We start from the raw sequence: 14,296 nt of genomic DNA, 5'->3' as shown, positions 1-14,296 counted from the left end.
TTACTTAACAGACATTTATTATCGCATGGCTCTGGAGCCTGGAATTCTGAGCTCAAGTTGTTGGCAGGGCCATGCTTCCTCTGAAACCTCTAGGGATGATCTGTTCCAGGTCTCTCCTGGCTTCTGGTATTAATAGTCCCTTCGCTTGTGGCAGCATATTTCAATCTACACATGGATCTCCCTGGCACGCCTGCCTGTCTTAATGTTCCTTTTACATAAGGACACTATCCTATTGGATAAGTAACCAATCTTACTCCAATATGACCTCATCTTAATCATATTGACAACAGTCCTGTTTCACATTTGGAAATCTTCCTAAGATGCTGAGTATTAAATACTGAGATACTTCAATATATGAAATTTTAGGATGGATGCAATTAAATACATAACATATGGGAAATCCCTTAAGATTTTCAATCCACTTCTTGATTTTGCAAAGGTGTCATTGGCCAAAGATTTAAAGAGACCAAGTGAGAGCAGCAACTTTTAAAACTGTGTTCTTGGGTCTGCAGAGTCCACACAGCCTTTTCCAGCATGAGTGTCAATCCCGTATATTTTACTGAATCTAAAAAAGATGATGTGAGAGGATCAGTTTGTGCATGGAGAGCACACAGACTTATTTTTTTCTTGTTTTTATTTGCTGATTGGTTGGTTGATTGGTTGTTTCTGTTTTGCTTTTCCAGCAAAAAACTCTCAAGGGAAGTAAATGAAAAAGATTGCTACATAAAAGTGACAAAATTTTAAGGTGCTTTCATAAGCTGACTGGTAAGGAAAAGAAAAATATGAAGAAAAAAAAAAAAAACCGGGGGTTTTTCTTTATATATAGAAACTAGCAAGAAAATATACTAGAAAAATGAATCTCATTTACAATTATGGCATTACTTTGCACATAAACACATAACTTGAGGGAACATGTAACCCTTGCACAATCTAATATTTTGAGGCAGTAGTTTGAAAAAGTTTAGAACTTACCAATAAATTATTAACAGGGAAAACGATTCAGAAACAGAGGAACGTCATGTAATTAGGATGTGGCTGGTTGATGTATACAAGTAGAATAATTGAAAACATTGCCTGAATAATCACGCAAAAAATCCTATTATTTTATGCCTGTTGTGCTCTTATGTACCCCCTTTACCTGAGAAAATATTTTCAGAGTAATTAATGAACTCTTCAAAATTAATACCCCTCTTTCCCAATAAAAATTAAAACGTACAAAACTCCTGAACAAGTGAAAATATATCAAACTATGTAGCAGAAGGCAGAGTTGGTAACCGGGACTAACTTTGGTTGAGACCACTTTCCATGGCGAGTCCAGTAATGTGACCTAGTGGTCTGCAGTTAAAGTACCAAGCAACTTACAAGGATGAGGGAAGACGACAGTGCTCACGTCCGAACCCCTACTCCTCCAAGCAAGGAGAAAACTTGTTCAGATGGAATTAGTATGAAATGGGATAATATGGGGCTTCCCAGAAATGGCAACGCACTCCAGTGTTCTTGCCTGGAGAATCCCAGGGATGGGGGAGCCTGGTGGGCTTCCGTCTATGAGGTCGCATAGAGTCGTACACGACTGAAGCGACTTAGCAGCAGCAGCAGGTGGCGCTAGTGGTAAAGAAACTGCCTGCCACTTCAAGAGACGTAAGAACCACGGTTCGATCCCTGTGTTGGGAAGATCCCCTGGAGGAGGGTGTGGCAACCCGCTCCAGTATTCTTGCCTGGGAAATAATATGGACAGAGGAACCTGGTGGGCTATAGTCCATAGGGTCGCGAAGAGTCGGACATGACTGAAGTGACTTGGCACACACAGCATGGGACTTCATATTACCATTTTAACAAATTCCTTCATGTAAAGACGTTATAGATACCACTTTTCCTCCCACTTGCCCCACTTTCTTTTTCTTCAGAACACTCATCACAACTCAACATTTGGACGTAAGATATATGTCAAAATAGGAGCTAAAATATTTACTCAAAGAATCAACTAAGAACATAAGCAATTACAGATTTGATTATACTTGAGGCTGTGAATAGATTGATCATGTTTTCTAAACTGATCAGGTTTCTTTCCTTCTTTCATTAATATTTCAAATTATCAATCAGAAAACAAAGTAAGCAAAGCAATATTTAATTTTGACATCTTCATGCATTGAACTCAAACAGATTGTTATGTATGGAGTGGCATATGGTGAATTATAAATAGATTTACAAAAATCAGTGTAGCAGATGTAAGCCCAAGTTAAAACAAATTTATATACATGTATATATATATATATATATATATTTCTTTATATATGATACTTTGACATCATAAATCATTGGCAAATTGAAAGAGTATATGCTCTTTGGAAATATATTCACTGAAATGATAACAATGGTGACTTTTTTGGAACTTTTTGTTTTGTATTGGGGTATAGCCAATTAACAGTGTTGTGATCATTTTAGGTGAACAGCCAAGGGACTCAGTCATACAAATACATGTATCCATTCTCCCCCAAACCCCCTCCCATCCAGGTGGCCACATAACATTGAGCAGAATTCCATGTGCTATACAGTAGGTCCTTGTTGGTTATCCATTTTAAATACAGCATTGTGTACATGTAATGGTGGCCTTTTAATGGTGGATTTTTAAGTGATTATTTCTTTGCAATTTTCTCTTTTTATATTTTTAACAACTAGCATGTATAATTTAAAATATTATAGAGATATAAAAAATTAAAGTTTTTAATTTTAAAATTTTATTGGAGTATAGTTGATTGACAACAAAGAGGTTTTTAAAATGGAAGATGAACATGAGTAGAAATCCTACATAAAAACAGGAAAGGACAATTTACAAAATGATTATAAAAATAGCCCTTAAAATAGGAAAAGATATTAAACTTGACCCATTATAAGTGAAGTACAAATTTGAACCATAATAGATTCTATTTTCTCACCATCATATTGGCAAAATGTGAAAAGCTGGATAATAAACTCTGTTGGTAAAATTAAAAAAAAAAAAACAGGAAAACTGGAAACCACCTCAATTTTCTGAGAGTAAATTAGGAATATATCCATCCAGCAAGCCTGCTTCCACATCTGCCATTAGAAAGGATGAACATAGCAGTATGCATCAAAGAGAGGAAAAAAGCCCAACATAAGTTAGGAAAGCAGGATGAAACAAAGTGTGGAATAGGACACTATTCTTATGGGGAAAAGTAAAGGTTGGGTGTATTTAGCCAAAATATTAGCTTTAGTATCTATGTGTATTACTACTGTCCAGAGCTTTTATGAAGCAAATTTTTGTATTTCTAACATATTATGTAAAAAACTTTAAATTCTATAGTGAAAGGAAATAAAAACACTTTCTCTAGAGGGGAACATTATTTGTATATATTTGCAAATTTCCTTGTCCCGCCAGGAAGGAAGAAGTAGTTTTCCATGGCAGGGGCTTTGGGGCTGTGGGATTTACAGGAGCCCAGTCTCACTATCCCTTCTCACCTCCATGAAGCTAAAGCTGGAATCCCCTAGGCCCCAGTTGACAGCAAGACCTGACTAAGCTGGCCGTGGGTCCACCCTTTCCAAAGCTCTTCACTTCAGCTTGTGGAGGCCCAGCAGCCCCTCCTAACCCTAGCCCCTCTTTCTTAGGCACTCATCAGAACCCTCCTTGAATCATGCTCCCACATCTTATCCTGCCATGGAGACCCTCTGGGGACATCAACTCTAAGACCAAGGATCACCTGCAGGCTCCCTGAATAGACTTCCTTCCTGAGAAAATATTCTGAATAGACTGGCCTTTCCCTACACAAGGTCCTTCTCTGTGAGACTGGGAAGTGCTTGCAAGTGGGCAGGCAGGGGAGGAGGGTGCTGAACAAGAGCCAATCCCATCTCACCCGTGCTCCTGGAAACTTCCATGTGTCATCTATGCAACTCTGTGCACTTAGATATGTGGTTGGAAGTAACTTTTTTCCATTTTGCACTTTGGACTCAAGTCACTGAATGTGATTGCTCACTTTTGTCAGTAAATGTGAGACTAACTGAAGGAAAGTTACACGGCTCAAAATAGCTTGGAGTTAAAACTCCCCTCAGGTCCTCCCCACCATTCTATGCAAAACAAAGAACTCTCTCACCCAGAGGGGAAAAAAAATGGACATTAAGGTTGATTATGCCCAGCTCCCAGCCCGTCCAGCCTCTGGCCGATCTCTAGAGTTCCTTGCCCCAGCTGTTTAAGAGATAACTACTCCAAACAATCTTGGAGAAGAACAGGCCCCCTTAAGACAGTAACTGCTGCTGCTGCTGCTAAGTTGCTTCAGTCGTGTCCGACTCTGTGTGACCCCATAGACGGCAGGCCACCAGGTTCCCCTATCCCTGGGATTCTCCAGACAAGAACACTGGAGTGGGTTGCCATTTCCTCCTCCAATGCATGAAAGTGGAAAGTGAAAGTGAAGTCGCTCAATCGTGTCTGACTCTTTGCAACCCCATGGACTGCAGCCTACCAGGCTCCTCCATCCATGGGATTTTCCAGGTAACACTACTGGAGTGGGGTGCCATAGCCTTCTCCAGTACAGTTCCACATATATGCCTATATATACTTACTCTTTTCTTGGGTTAGTGCAGCAGCTCACTAATCTGACTGCTGCCCCTTCTTGCCTCATTAAAGGTGATCTGTTCCTATAAAGTGCTGGTCTCGTTCTTTTTCCAAACCTCACCTTCTCTAACTCCCTTGCCCTACATTTTTCGGTGCCGAAACCCGGGAGGTTGAGGTTCCTTCTCATTCTCCATGGCCAACTCTTTGGAGCGTGGAAGACTGCTGAGCTCACTTTCCTGTCCAGGCTTTCAAGACCTCCTCCAGAGGACGCCCTGTGCCTTCGTGAGTGGTACAAGTCCTGTGTAAGGGCTTTATTGGTTTTCCATGTAACCCGAGGAATATTGGTCTCTCTCTCTTCCTCTTTCCTCTACACTTTCTTTTCTTCGAGACTGACCAACTCCAGGACAGAGACCTTTTGCCATTCGACCTCCCTCCACCCACCATGAATTCTCACCTGACCCAGTAGCCCAGGTAAGCTCGGACGGTACTCTAGGGCACCATAGACTATCATCCTTTCCGGGTGCCCTGGGAACCCTCTGGCTAAAAGGCTCTCTGGGGAGGTACTTGGGGGACGCCCCCTCCCTCCTCCAGAGTCTATTTCTGTCTTTGCCCGGTCAAAAGATTAGGTGATGACCTTTTCTCTTGACAGTCCAGTCGCTAGTCATTTGCTATAGGGGCAAGCCAATCTGTCCCACGGGACTCTCCCATGGCCTTCGTAAAACGAAACCTCAAATCTCTACTCTTGACTGATCTCAAGGTTCATAAACTCGAGTCACTTTGCACTCAAATTTGGCCTCAATACAAACTGGATAACCAAAACCGCTGGCCTGAGTTCAGGACTTTTGATTTCAATATTTTATCAGATCTCACAAATTCCTCAAATGGAATGGCAAATGGTCGGAGGTCCCCTATATTCAAGCCTTCTGGGACCTTAGAAGCTGTCCTTCTCTCTGCAAGGACTGTTCCACCTATCAATCCTTCTCTGCTCTATCTCCCCCTCCATTACAAAAGAATCCAAATCTAAAGCCCCTAAAAGGCCCCCTAAACCCTCAGCCCCCGATTTTGACCTGGCAGATGAGCCTCCTCCCTACTGCCCTGGAGAGAAAACTTCCAGAGGCGAGACCCTATCCTCTAGCCCTTCCTCCTCCAAAACAGGAAAGGATGACTCCGAAACCCCAAAAGAGATTTCCACCCCGCCTCTGTCAGCCAGGACCCGAAGCAAACGCTTGTTTCCTCTCAGAGAGGTATACACCCTGACCACAGACTCCTAACAAGGACTTAAACCAGTCATCTCCCAACTGCTTAAAGCCGGCTTTTTGTGGTCTATCTGTTCTCCTCATAATACTCCTATCCTGCTGCTAAGTCGCTTCAGTCGCGTCGGACTCTGTGCGACCCCATAGACGGCAGCCCACCAGGCTCCCCCGTCCCTGGGATTCTCCAGGCGAGAACACTGGAGTGAGTTGCCATTTCCTTCTCCAATGCATGAAAGTGAAAAGTGAAAGTGAAGTCGCTCAGTCGTGTCCGATTCTTCCCTACCCCATGGACTGCAGCCCACCAGGCTCCTCCATCCATGGGATTTTCCAGGCAAGAGTACTGGAGTGGAGTGCCATCGCCTTCTCCGTACTGGCAGTCAAAAAGGGACTGCATTCCTAGGCGTCTAGTCCAAGATCTTCACAAGATCAATGAGGCCATTATATCCGTACACCCCATGGTCACTAATCCCTACATCCTTCTCTCTCATATTTCCCTGACACACTCTATTTCACAATATTAGGCCTCAAAGATGCTTTCTTTACTATACCTCCACACCACTCCTCACAGCCCCTATTTGCCTTCACCTGGACGGATCCAGACACATATCAATCTCAACAATTAACCTGGACTGTTTTACCACAAGGGTTTAGAGATAACCCTCATTTTTTTGGTCAAGCCCTCCAAAGAGACCTACAAACTTTAGACCTAGGCTCTACTACCTTACTCCAATATGTAGAATATTTATTGTTATGTAGTTCCTCTCGCCACAACTACCTAGCCCACACTGTGATGGTATTAAATGCCCTAGGCAACTGGGGCTACAGAGCCTCAGTCTCCAAAGCATAAATTGCTTCCACCACTGTCAGTTACATGGGATTACTTCTCACTCCCACATCCAAAATAATCCCAGCTCAGAGACTTCGAGCCTTGACACAGACCCCCAGGCCCCAAACCAAGAGGGAACTTCTTTCTCTATTTAGGTCTATTAAACTGCTTTTGAATATGGGTCCCAAATTTTGCCCTCTATGCAAAATCTCTCTACCAAGCTACTTGAGGAAACTTAGATAAACCCTTATTGGCCCCCATCTCTCTCCACACCCCAATACAGACTATTATCAAACATTTACTACAGGCCCCTTCTCTTTACTTACCTGATTACACCAAGCCTTTTTTCCTTTTTGTACATTCTAGACAAGGACATGCCTTAGGGATTCTGTGCCAAAAAAGGGGGGACATATGGGACCCTCTGGCTTACTTTTCTAAACAACTGATCTCGTCATGCTCGGATACCCACCTTATCTGCAGGCCTTAGCTGCAGCCACCCTCTTAATACCTGAAGCCCAAAAACTAACCCGGAATGCTCCTCTAGATGTATGCTCACCTCATTCCTTCAAAGGCTTACTCTCTCATTGGGCTTTCCTTTCTCTGCCCCCTGCTCAATTACAAATCCTCCACGCACACCTCCTCGACCCATCCCTTTCTTTTATGCCTTGTAAACATTTTAATCCTGCTAGCTTACTCCCTACACCAGATCCAGAAGCAGAACACCTATCTCATGACTGTGTTCAGACCTTAGATATGACACTTAATCTCTTTGAACATATAACTGATCAGCCCCTTACTGACTCCAAAGTCCCATATATATAATGTTTCTGGGCCTACAGGACACTCTTTATTTATTCATTTATTTTTCTACAGGACACTCTTTAAACTTTACAGGACGGTTTCCCTCAGCATATTCCTCCACTTCTCCCATCGTGGGGCCACCTTAGCAGGGTCTCTGAGTGCCCTTGAACAAATGATCAACCCCCACCCCCCGCCTCCACCTTGATTCCTCTTTGCCATCAACTTCAGCGGTTATATTACGACACCTAGCCTATTTTTCCTGTGTGGGATGTCTACATACCTCTGTCTACCTACTAGTTGGACCGGAACCTGCACCCTAGTATACGCCAGTCCAAACATTTTAATAGCCCCCAATGATCAACCCTTACCTATTCCTCTCATCCACAAGAGAATAAAATGAGCCATTCATTTCATTCCCCTCTTAGTAGTACTAGGAATAGCGGCTGGAATTGGAACAGAAACCCCTGGCTTAACCACCTCCATCCAAAACTACCAGACACTTTCTACAGACTTATCAGACAGCCTCCATGAAATAGCTCAAGGCCTAATAACTATCCAAAATCAACTTGATTCCTTGGTGGCTGTAGTATTACAAAATAGAAGGGGATTAGATCTACTTACTGCAGAGAAGGGAGGTCTGTGCCTTTTTCTAGACGAATCCTGCTGTTTCTATGCCAACCAGTCAGGTATTGTCCAAGCAGCTGCAAAAAACCTTACAGATCGAGCCTTATGAATCCCTCAGAGATTAAGCAATTCCTGGAAGTCTTGGTTAACCGATTGGAACTGGATGCCTTGGGTTTTACCCCTTCTTGGACCATTCATTTTTATCGTCTTCCTACTCACCTTTGGGCCTTGTTTAATCTTTTCCAGGGATTCTTCAAAGACTGAATCTGAGCCATTTCCTGAGATCAAGTCACGACTGTTATTTTGCTTGAGACCCTGATGGCTAAAATAGAAAATCAATAACACAGGCCTTAGACTTCCTTCCTCCCAGACCACAAACCCCTGACCCTCATTTATCAGCATGAAGAAGCCCTGAACATTAACAGCACTCACCTCTCTTTCTCTTTTTGTATATATTCCTTAGGGTCTGGAATGAAGGAAAGTTACATGGCTCAATATAGCCGGGAGTTAAAACTCCCCTAGGGTCCTCCCCACCATTCTATGCAAAACAAAGAACTCTTTCACCCAAAGGGAAAAAAAAAAAAGGACATTAAGGTTGATTGTGCTCAACTCCCAGCTGGTCCAGCCTCTGGCCAATCTCCAGAATTCCTTACCCCAGCCGTTTAAGAGATGACTACTCCAAACAATCTTGAAGAACAGGCCCCCTTAAGACTGTAGAGTTCCACAAACATGCCTATATATACTTACTCTTTTCTTGGGTTAGTGCTGCTGCTCACTAATCTGACTGCTGCCCCTTCTCACCTCATTAAAGGTGATCTGCTCCTGTAAAGTGCCGGTCTCATTCTTTTTCTGAACCTTGCCTTCTCTAACTCCCTTACCATACAGTAACTACCAAGTGAATTCTTGGAATTCCCTGGCAATTGTACTATATTTTCAGGTTGATATATGCTGTGTGTTTGGCGGGGTGGGAACCAGTCATCCAACTTTTGTACCCAGTCCTCTCTCCTCAAACTTACGACACTGCCTCTCATATGTGTCCTCCTGCTGGGAACCCTGTTACTTACAACAGTTAAGGGACAAAGAACAGTAGAGATCTCATTTTTTATTCCCCTGTATCTTTATCCCCAAACTCTGCATTTTTCCTTCTGCATAGCATGGCCTTCTCCTGCCTCAAAGCCAAACCTTTCATTTTTACAAGGAATCTCATTTCCTCATATCTCCTGAAAGACTTGGCTTCTATGAATATCTTTAATTTTTTCCTCTTCATTATATTTCTCTCTCTTGCTACCAAACTTTATAAGCTACTCTGCTTTCTCTTTGTCTTCATGTGTTCCATTCTTTGTTTTGTTTTGTTTTTTAAATTTTATTTTATTTTTAAACCTTACAATATTGTATTAGTTTTGTTAAATATCGAAATGAATCCGCCACAGGTATACCTGTGTTCCCCATCCTGAACCCTCCTCCCTCCTCCCTCCCCATACCCTCCCTCTGGGTCGTCCCAGTGCACCAGCCCCAAGCATCCAGTATCGTGCATCGAACCTGGACTGGTGACTCATTTCATACATGATATTATACATGTTTCAATGCCATTCTCCCAAATCTCCCCACCCTCTCCCTCTCCCACAGAGTCCATAAGACTGATCTATACATCAGTGTCTCTTTTGCTGTCTCGTACACAGGGTTATTGTTACCATCTTGGGATTTATTTACAGAAACAATTTTCAAAAGACACTCATGTATACACCATGTATACAAATATTAAACATTAACACTAGTTTGAAATAATAAAATTGAGATCAGAAAAGTAAACCTTAAAGTTATGGTCAGTTGATTTTTAACCAAGGAGACAAGAAAAATTTAGTGGGGGAAAGGAATCCTTTAAGAAATGATGCTTGAACAAATAAATGAACCCAAAAGGTTTTCTGGACCTCCACCCTACACCATGAACAAAAAGACAAACAAACAAAGCTCAAAAGTGATCATAGATGTTTTTCATATATGCTCTTTTCTAGCTTTATTGATACACAAAACTGTACACATTTAGTGTATATGTTTTGTTGAGATTGTATACATGCATATACATATGATACTAACAGTACCTTAAGGCACTGATCCAATAGGCCATCTCCAAAAATTTCCATATGCTCTTTTGTAGTTTTTTTCAATGAATATTTCATACAAAATCCATCCCTTCAACGTATATACAGATATATAGGTTGCAATAGGTATTCATTGCTGCATGTGGGTTTTCTCTAGTTGCAGCACATGGGGGCTACTCTTCATTGTGGTGCATAGGCTTCTCATTGCGGTGGCTTTTCTTGTAGAGCACAGACTCTAGGTTCATGGGCTTCAGCAGTTGCAGCACATGGGCTTAGTAGTTGCAGCTCTTGGGCCCTAGAGTGCATGGGCTTCTGTAGTTGTGGCACACAGGCTTAGTTGCTCCAAGGCACGTGAGTCTTCCCAGACCACAGATTGAACCCGTGTCCCATGCACTGGCAAGTGGATTCTTATTCACCATACCTCCTGGAAATTCCCCTTTCAACATATTTTAAAATGTATAATACCATAGTGTTAACTATAGCCTTATTTATCTTGAAAAAATAAACCTATACCTACTGAAGAACAATTCCCCCCTCCCACAGCCTCTGACAACCACCATTCATTCTCCTCTCTGCTTCTATGGTTTTGACTATTTTAGGACCTCAGATAATTGGAATCATGCAGTATTTGTCCTTCTGTAGCTGGATTATTCCACTTGTTTAGTATCTTAATGTCTGTATGCTTATCCATATTGTCCCAAATGACAGGATTTGCTTTCATTTAAAGGCCAAATAATATTCTATTTGTTAGCAAGACAAATAGAATTGTGTCATAAAACATCTCAAAGAAATCAGGGGAAAACTTTTTAGACATTGGTCTTGGCCATGATTTCATAGAAGACACCAAAATCACAGGTGATAAAACCAAGATAGAAAGCTGGGACTACATCACACTCAAAGGCTTCTCCACAGCAAAGGGAACAATTAAAAAAATGAAGAGGTATATGTACTCTTTATTAGGGTGAAGTCCCCTTCTACTGTGCATTTATTGAACATTTTTACCATGCAGGGGTTTTTCATGTTAAGAAATAATTTTTTTCTATTGATACAATTAAGTAGTTTTGAGTTATCTATCTATTGATATAGTATTAGTTAATTATGTTAGCTGAATCAATTTTGTATTTCTGGGATTAATAACACTTGGTTGTGTTTATATAATAATAATTTTATAGTTGGAACATTTAATTCACTAGTATTTTATTGGGGATTTTTGCATCCACATCCCAAAGGAAATTGGCCTGAAACTATCAACAAAATGAAAAGGCAACTATGGAATGAGAGAAAACATTTGCAAACAGCACATCAGAGAAGGAGTTAAAATACACAAAACACCTCAGACAATTCAATAGTAACAATAACGAAACACCTGAAGTAGAAGAACAAAGCAGAATTTCTTCCAAAAAGTCATGCAGATGGCCAAAAAATATATGAAACAATGCTCAACGTCACTAATCACTGAGGAAATAAAAATCAAAACCACAATGAGAGCTGTCACCTCACACCAAATGCAACGACTATCATCAAGAAGAGAGGACATGACAAGTGCTGCTGCAGATGGTGGAGGAAAGGGAGCCGCTGCACACTGTTGGTGGGAATGTTAATCGGTGCTGCCTTTGTGAAAACCAGCAGGGGTTCCTCAGTCAAAAATAGAATTATCATATGATTCACAATCCCACTTCTGGTAATATATCTGAGGGAAATTAAAATAGTATATTGAGGAGATAAAGTGTACCCTCATGTTTATTCTGCATTATCAAAATAGCCAAGATATGGGAATGAAGTGCTGTCAATGTATGAATGGATTTTGTAAAAAGTGGTACACACATACCACTCCAGTATTCTTGCCTGGGAAATCCCATGGACAAAGAGCCTGACAGGCTGGAGTCCATGAGATCGAAAAACAGCTGGACATGACTTCATGACTAAACAACACACACACACACACACAGTGGAATACTATATGGCCACGGAAAAGAAGAAAATCCTGCCATTTGTGATAACACAGTTGGACCTTGAGGACATTAAACTGAGATAAGTCAGTCAAAAATAGATAAACACTGCATGATGTCATGTTAATGTGGAATCTTAAAAACCCAAATTTGTGAAAATAGAAATTAGAATGGTTTGTTGCCAACAGTTTGGGAAAGGGAGAATTAGAGTGATGTTGTTCAAGGGCACAAACTTGCAGGTATAGGTAAATACTATAGAAAGTAAGTTCTGGAGAACTAATATATAGCACAGTGATTATAGTAAAAAATACTGTTTTATAAACTTCAAATTGTTTACAAGATGAGTTTTTTATGGACTCAAATTTTATTTTATTTTTTTTAACTTTTATTTTGTAACAATGTTGTGGTAGTTTCAGGTAACAGAGAAGGGACTCAGCTGTACATATACATGTATCCATCCTCCAAACCCCCTCCCATCCAGGCTGCCACATAACACTGAGCAGAGTTCCATGTGTTATACAGTAAGTCCTTGTTGGTTATCCGTTTTTAAATAGAATTTTAACTCTATTCATAGTTTTACAACTATTGCCATGTGAAGAACTACCAGATCTTTTGCAGTTCAGTTCATCTATTTAAAAAAGAAGCCATTTCCAACGCTTTTTCTTTTCACTTCATGTGAAATTTCTACCGTAAATTTTAACTGACATATAGTAATTCAAGAAAGATTTTTTTGCTATTTTATTTTCATTAAAATGGTTTTCCCTCTTCTTTTAAAATAACTTTTTATTTTGTATTGGGGTAAAGCTGATTGACAAGGTTGTGATAGACTCAGGTGGACAAGGAAGGGACACAACCATCCAAATACATGTATCCATTCTCTCCCATCCAGGCTGCCACATAACATTGAGCAGAGTCCCATGTGCTATACAGTAGGTCATTGTTGGTTGTCCATTTAAAATAAAGCAGTGTGTACACATCCATTCCAAACTCTCTAACTATCCCTTCCTCCCATCCTTCCCCACAGGAACCAGGAGATGAGATTTTAATTGTTTTCACCACAGAAGAAGAGAAATTGTGAATGTGTGACATAGTAGAGATGTTAGCTGATGTTATGCTGGTAATCATACTGCAATATATGTGTATCAAATCAACATATAGTATACCTCAAACTTATGTGATACCATAGTGACTTATATCTCAATTTTAAAAAATAAAAGGAAACTGGTTTCTGTCTTAGTTTGTTCAGAGTGCTATGTCAAAATGCCATGGACTGGTATCACTTCCCCAAATCACATCCCAGTTGTTTCTTTCTGTCTCATGACTATTTTGTTCCTCTGGTCCTCTTTTAATACCACCTTTTGTTTCAAGTAAATATTTTCTAGTGTATCATTTAATTCATTTAAGAAATTTAAGCTATTTTTCCCTCAGAGGTTGCTCTAAAGTTTACAAAACACAGCATCACCTATCAGAAACTATTTCATATTTACACTCATTAAATTTTAAGAATACATAGAAACTTTACTCCTATATACTTCTATTTTCTCTCCCATCTACTTTAAATATTTTTTATTTTTTAAATTTTATTTCTGCCTCTTCATACTGTAAAAAATAAAATGCTTGCTCCTTGGAAGAAAAGCTATGACCAACCTAGACAGCATATTAAAAAGCAGAGACATTACTTTCCCAACAAAGGTCCATCTAGTCAAAGCTATGGTTTTTCCAGTAGTCATGTATGGATGTGAGCTGGACTATAAAGAAAACTGAGCACTGAAGAATTGATGTTTTTGAACTGTGGTGCTGGAGAAGACTCTTGAGAGTCCCTTGGACTGCAAGGAGATCAAACCAGTCAATCCTAAAGGAAATCAATCCTGAATATTCAATGGAAGGACTGATGCTGAAGCTGAAACTCCAATACTTTGGTCATCTGATGTGAAGAGCTGACTCATTTGAAAAGACCCTGATACTGGAAAAGATTGAAAGTGGGAGGAGAAGGGGACAACAGAGAATGAGATGGTTGGATGGCACCACCGACTTGATGGACATGAGTTTGAGCAAGTTCTGGGAGTTGGTGATGGACAGGGAAGCCTGGCGTGCTGCAGTCCATGGGGTCACAAAGAGTCAGACATGACTGAGCGACTGAACTGACTGACTGACATATTTTATTTTATTTTTGGCTTGCT

The 14,296-nt window shown here is 40.6% G+C and overlaps 2 long non-coding RNA genes across 2 annotated transcripts in view; one reads left to right on the top strand and one right to left on the bottom strand.

Annotated features, from left to right (window-relative positions):
* LOC113886276 overlaps positions 1-8,539 on the bottom strand; it is a 36,140-nt gene extending 27,601 nt beyond the window's left edge. Inside the window, exons 1-2 of the long non-coding RNA XR_003509406.1 lie at positions 8,501-8,539; positions 8,288-8,390 (exon numbers count right to left, since the gene is read on the bottom strand). This is a non-coding gene — a long non-coding RNA (uncharacterized LOC113886276). The remainder of the gene's footprint in view (positions 1-8,287; positions 8,391-8,500) is intronic.
* LOC113886277 lies at positions 4,578-13,348 on the top strand. Its single transcript, XR_003509407.1, has 2 exons — positions 4,578-4,846; positions 13,141-13,348. It is a non-coding gene; the product is annotated as an uncharacterized LOC113886277 (long non-coding RNA).
* Positions 13,349-14,296: the final 948 nt, after the last annotated feature.

The sequence above is a fragment of the Bos indicus x Bos taurus genome, chromosome 29 (assembly GCF_003369695.1).
Source record: "Bos indicus x Bos taurus breed Angus x Brahman F1 hybrid chromosome 29, Bos_hybrid_MaternalHap_v2.0, whole genome shotgun sequence".
NCBI classification, from domain to species: domain Eukaryota; kingdom Metazoa; phylum Chordata; class Mammalia; order Artiodactyla; family Bovidae; genus Bos; species Bos indicus x Bos taurus.
The sequence above is the reverse complement of the archived record's forward strand: the minus strand, read 5'-3'. Positions and strand labels throughout refer to the sequence as shown.